Consider the following 6977-nt stretch of genomic DNA (forward strand, 5'->3'; position numbering starts at 1 on the left):
CTGACCTGTACTCACACTTCCTGCTGGTCCAGACCAGGAGGAAGAGGATCAAGTACCATGAGGGACATGAGACAAGTCCACAGGAGCTGATGGAGGCTGACGGGGAAGTTCTTCTGAAGCTGGGGAGGCTGGCGTTTGAACATCTGGAGAAAGGGAACATCATGTTCTACCAAGAAGACCTGGAGCAGTGTGGTCTTGATGTCACAGAGGTTTCGGTGTACTCAGGACTCTGTACTGAGATCTTCAAAACAGAGAGTGTGATCTTCCAGAAAACAGTCTACTGCTTTGTTCATCTGAGTGTTCAGGAGTTTCTGGCTGCAGTCTACATGTTCCACTGTCACACCAACAGGAACAAGGAGGTCCTGAAGAACTTTGTGGGAAAAAAACATCAAGATTCAGCCCTGGAGGACTTTCTGATGGCAGTCCTGAAGAAATCCCTTAAAAGTAAAAATGGTCACCTGGACCTGTTTGTCCGCTTCCTTCATGGTCTCTCTCTGCAGTCCAACCAGAGACTCTTAGGAGGTCTGCTGGGTCAGACAGAAACCAAACCAGAGACCATCCAGAGAGCCATCAACAACCTGAAGAAGATGAGGATGAAAATGTCTCCTGACAGAAGCATCAACATCTTCCACTGTCTGATGGAGCTGAAGGATCACTCAGTTTATCAGGAGATCCAGGAGTTCCTGAAGTCAGAGACCAGATCAGAGAAGAAACTCTCCGAGATCCACTGCTCAGGTCTGGCCTACATGCTACAGATGTCAGAGGATGTTCTGGATGAGTTTGACCTGAAGAAGTACAACACATCAGAGGAGGGACGACGGAGACTGATCCCAGCTGTGAGAAACTGCAGGAAGGCTCGGTGAGTCCACTCTCATTGTTTAAATCCAATCTGATTCAGAATGTGTTTCACTGTCAGCTGTTTGTTTTCAGATAATTCAAATGCTGCCAGAGATAAATATTCACTTAGTTGTGCTTATAGTGAAAATCCAAAAGACTGATGACATCAGCAGGCATCAGTGAATGATGATGTTCACCAGCTTCACTGTTCACTGATCTCAAGTCAGTGAAAATCAAAACAGTAGACAGTCAAATGTTTTCAGGTCAACATGGCCTCATGGTCCCTCAGAGGAGACAGACCTGGATCATCTGACCACATTTTGTCTCTTCACCTGAAAGTCTTTAGTCCTCAAATTGTCCAGATGAATTTGGAGTGTCCTCTGTCGCAGTGATTTGTTGTGTCATGTGTGTCATCACAGACTTGTTGGTTGTGGACTCTTAGAGACTGAGTGTGATATTGTGGCCTCAGCTCTAAAGTCCAACCCCTCCCATCTGAGAGACCTGGACCTGAGTCAGAACAACATACAGGATTCAGGACTGAAGCTGGTGTGTGCTGGACTGGAGAGTCCAAACTGTGGACTGGAGACTCTGAGGTCAGTTCACTGACTGGATCTGCTGTGGTTTGAGTGTTGTGTTGTTGTTTGGATGATGTGTATTGAGACATGATGATGACCCACAATAAGAGAAAGATCATTGATGAAGACATTTCTGATTGATTATTAATGATTTGATCTTCATCTTTTATTCTTTACTCAGGTTGATGAGCTGCAGATTGTCAAAGATCAGCTGTTCTTCTCTGGTCTCAGCTCTGAAGTCCAACCCCTCCCATCTCAGAGAACTGAACGTGAGTTGGAACAACCTGAAGGATCCAGACCTGAAAGAACTGTGCAGTTTTCTGGAGAGTCCAGATTGTAGACTGGAGACTCTGAGGTCAGTTCAGTTGTTGTTGTAGTTTTTTTTTTTATGTAAAATCCAGAATTTGTCTTCATATAGAACTTTAATTTATTCACTTTTGATTGACATTTTAAAAAGTTGTTTCATGTTTCCAGTTGTAGTAGTAATAATAATAACAAGAATTGTTGTCATTCATTTCCAAAAGTGGAAATTGCTTGTTTAATGTATTAATGAGGAAAAGTCTTAGAGTTGGTCTTAGTTAGTTTCGCATGTTTGATCTCAAGACATAAATCAGGACCAAGGGAGACCACGGTCCTGGATCAGGACTGGATCTTTAAAGTCTTGGCGAGTTCAGAGTCTCCTGAGGTCGTCAGCAGTAGCTCATCAACCTCTTATGATATGAACGGTGGATGAATGTTGTGCTGCCTTTTCGGTGATATGTGTACCGACATGATGATGACTTACTATATCAAAAAGATAATTTAAGGGGATATTTCTGATTGAATATCAGTCATTTGCTCTTCATCTTTTATTCCTTACTCAGGTTGGAGAGCTGCAGTTTGTCAGAGATCAGCTGTTCTTCTCTGGTCTCAGCTCTGAAGTCCAACCCCTCCCATCTCAGAGAACTGGACCTGAGTGAGAACGACCTGCAGGATTCAGGACTGAAGGATCTGTGTGGTTTTCTGGAGAGTCCTCACTGCAGACTGGAGACTCTGAGGTCAGACTCATGTTTTATTTCTGCTCTCAGATTAATATGATGTTACAGTTGTGGTGACTCTGACCTGCAGACAGGTTTATATTTATGAGGGAAAATCCTCTTCAGGTTTTTACAACTTAAACTGTGAAATGCTTGAAAGTCACATGTGAAAACTGATTTTATTAATTTAAAAATGGCATTTAAATTTCATGAAGTTTATCAGTCTTGTATTTTTGAAATGGGACATAATATATTAATGAATATTTGTATGTTAATGTTCAGATGTTAGTCTGTGGTTCATGGGTTTATATCACACGTATTTAATCATACAGTGGCTGTTGTCACAGCATGTACTCTCATATATCTGCATACAAACATACACAAATAAATGATTATCCTTGATTTTAAGTAATATTATTGAAAATGATGAAAATACCAGATAAATCACTCATAGAATATTAATTTCAGCTCACTGGCCCAGGGATGGTGATGAAACATCTTTATGATCAGGCAGCTTCACAGATCTGTTCCACAGCTGGAGCATTTGTCTCTTATGTCTGATACTCGAGGGCTCCCAACCCAAATCACCATGAAGAGCCAACACTGAGGTCCATTTGTGTACTGCTGTAAGATAACCAATAGCTCTATGATGCTGAGTATTACAAAGAGAATATTCACAGAATCCCCAGACAGCAGAAGCATCGTCTGACACACACACACACACACACACACACACACACACACACACACACACACACACACACACACACACATTATAGAACAGAGTGAAAGTATGAACTCCCAGATGAGCACAGTGTTCAGACTTGTTCAGGGCTCTACCTGCAGACTGAGCTAAAACACTGACAGCTGGGTTAAATGTCATGTGTTGGTCCAACGTCAGGACATTTATACTGATCAGTGTAGGACAGCAGTACTGTCCCAAGATTAACAACTTTCAGCTTGACCTAAAATTCACCACTTGTGTTTTGTCTTGGTTCTCCATTAGTCTCCACTTCCAGCACCGTTTTGGAACAATGTTCAGCATAACGTGAAAATTTTTTCTTTCTTAGCCAACAGAATGACATCATCCACATGTAACATGGCTCTATTGGTTGAGTTTGGGATATTTCAGTCATAATGCCAATTTAGTTTGAATATCAAACAGATGATAGAGATAGAGAGATCAAACAGCCCCGTTGCCCTCCTCTCTCTGCTGCAGGAAACATGTTTGCTCCGTCTGCCTCGCTGATCTCCCAGCTATGTTAAATATCAGTCTCAGGATTCTGTGGACTGATATCAGATCATTCAAATGAAGATCAGTCAGAATTGGGATAATACATTTTATCCCATCACAATAATCCATTAAAAATGATGTAGATTCTGCATATTTAAGTATGATTTCCGCTTTCAGCTCTTCATGTTTCTTCAAATATATCATTCATGATGAGTTACATTTTCTGTCTAGAACTTCTTCTTCTTCTTCTGCAGCAACTGTTTGACTGGTTTTAGAGTGGACTTACCTGCCAGAGCTCAGATTATTATACAGGAGTTCATATGTGGCAGAATCAGAGATAGAAATAAAGTTTGGCTGACTCTGCTGTTTGGTTATTTCTGATGTGTTAAAATCACAATGATGACAGTTTGAGTCAGTTCAGGTTCTTTACAGTGTTGTTTCATTTTCTCATTAAATCTTGTCACTGTTTGTATTTGTCTTCTCCTAAAGTCACCTATTTTATTCTTTACTCAGGTTGATGAACTGCAGGTTATCAGAGATCAGCTGTTCTTCTCTGGTCTCAGCTCTGAAGTCCAACCCCTCCAATCTCAAAGAACTGGACCTGAGTCACAACAATGGCCTGAAGGATTCAGGAGTGAAGGATCTGTGTGGTTTTCTGGAGAGTCCTCACTGCAGACTGGAGACTCTGAGGTCAGACTCATGTTTTATTTCTGCTCTCAGATTAATATGATGTTACAGTTGTGGTGACTCTGACCTGCAGACATCAGGCTGATATTATACTGATCCACACTGAGGATCTTCATGCTGACGTCTGTTTTCTTCTTCTCTGGTTTAGTCCAGTTACTGTGGCAGAGAAATGTTGAACTACAGATTTAAAACTTGAAAAAAATGATAAAAATCTTTCAGTGTTTCAATGACAGGAAACACTTTTCCACAGTGACATGAACAAATATATTTTCAGTCGGGTGGGAATCATTGGCTATCTCACAATTTGAGTCGATTTGGATTTTTTGGGCTACGATTCAATTCATAGAGGTTTCTGCTTCAATCTATAGGTGTGCAAAGGCTCCTTATGATCTACTCCAGTCTGTTTTGACAAATGGATACATTGAAGTGTCTTTTTCACATTTATTAAGTTTTAAACATTTATCCATGCGCAGATGGAAGTTTTGCAACTGTTGCTTGAAAGCAGTATCACATATTTCTTGAATAACAAAAATAAGTGTCTCTTTAAAAAAATTTAAATAAAAGCTTTCCTCACAATGACCTTGGCTCTTGGTGAATCGTGAAGAAAAGTTCCCAAGCTTGGATATAGGAGCTCTAAGGGTCTGTTCATAAATTCATTAAAGTGGAAACATACAGTTAAGATAAACTTTTCAGGACCTCTTGCTGTATCATGCAGCCAAAACTTATCATTTTACACAAACAGGGATGAGATTAACATTTTTTTTTTCTGCAAGACGCCGTGGTTTTATGTCAGGTTTTCTATTTGCAGGGTTAATAAAGCAGTGCAGTTAATAACATTAATTCTCAATTCATATCAAACCAGTCTATAATAAAAATGATGAAATCTCAACACTACCTCAAATCTGAACTAATTCTGTTTCGCTGGGTGGGATGAGAGCGGCTCGATCAAAAGTTTCCTTTTTTTGGAGACCATCTGGTTACACTTCCGCTTTTGTCAAGCGACGTTTCTGTTATCAACACGTTTCCATTTAGCCCATCTTGAACGCAACTTGGTTCACATTCCACCACAGTGAAAATTTCCCAATCACAGTGTCAGCTTATTTTGGTGCATTAATCATTCTTAACTTTATAACACTTCAGCTTTGAGTCTTATTATTCTGATCCTCATCTTTATCATTTTAGTATGATTACTTTTATTCAGCTACATTTCATGTTATTCACGCATACATGCAATCATAACTTTCGCCGTACTTATTTAGACTCACAGTTCTCAGTGGTTTTCATGTGTTTAGAGTGTGCAGTGTCGGTGGGGACAGTCCCCTGGGGTCTCAACCTCACCGTTTCACTCTGTGCTCCTTGACACCTGCAGCCATGACGAGGTCGGTTTAATCTCTCTTTCCTCCATTGTGGTAGTTTCCTTCTTGTTTTGGTGCTTATCACGCGCGCGTATGTTCCAGAACCGGCTCCATGGTGACGCCAAACAGCGTGTGGATTAGTTTTATTTTTTAACGTTGATTTTGGGACATTTTAAATGGTTTCTGAATTGTAGGAAATGAAATTGTGATATTTACATGAATTGATTTTTTTTTTTTTTTGGACACCCCTAATATTCAGTGTTTTCTTGTTCCAACACAACTACAAAGTCATGTGACTAAAGCAGACTGACTGAGAGATTCAGACCAAATTCAACATGTTTGTTAAACATGGTCAACGCTGAATGAAGTGAAAATGTTCCAGATGTTGTGAACCATGTGTTGACTTGATGAAACATTGAACACTTTCAAGCAGGAACTTTGTCTCTTAAAGTCACATCTTTTATTCTTTACTCAGTTTGGAGAACTGCAGTTTGTCAGAGATCAGCTGTTCTTCTCTGGTCTCAGCTCTGAAGTCCAACCCCTCCCATCTCAGAGAACTGGACCTGACTTGGAACCGACTGAAGCGTGCAGACTTGAAGGATCTGTCTGATCTTGTGAAGAGTCCAGACTTCAGACTGGAGACTCTGAGGTCAGTAGAGTTGGACTCAGTTCATGTTCCTTTCAGTAATATTGTTTAAATCCAGTATCAGAGCAAAGACTCAGTGTTTCCTGTGAACCTTCAAACTCCTCAGTGAAGCTGTGAGAGCAGAACAGAAACAGATTTCAGAATTAGACAGAAAGACAGAGAGAAAACAGTCAGCCAATCAGATCAGTCAGAGGACTGTTGTGATCATGTGACCATCAAATGAAGCAGATTCCAGCTGAAGAACTCAGAGATGTTCAGATTCTGGTCCTCGTCCATCAAACTGTCAGATCTGAGCTGAGACTGTTTGTTCTCTGATCAGGTTCATCTGTCACAGCTCTGAGATCAGTCTGACTGAAAGCTGCACATCACTGATCTTCTTTCATCACACTGTCACCATGTGGTCTTTCTGCAGACCAGAATCCTGTCTGTCTGTCAGAGTCTCTCAGTTTAAATGGACCTTCAGTAAATCATCAATAAAGTGATGAACCTTCATGACTCAGCTCTTTATCTCCACTGTGGACTCAGAGAAATGTGCTCAGTCAGCAGACTTGAGGTCTGTGAGTTTCCAGCTCAGTGTGTTCACTCCAACACGTTAACATGAGCTGAGAGGAAGCAGCTGCTGCACAT

Source organism: Echeneis naucrates, chromosome 2 (assembly GCF_900963305.1).
Source record: "Echeneis naucrates chromosome 2, fEcheNa1.1, whole genome shotgun sequence".
NCBI classification, from domain to species: Eukaryota; Metazoa; Chordata; class Actinopteri; order Carangiformes; family Echeneidae; genus Echeneis; species Echeneis naucrates.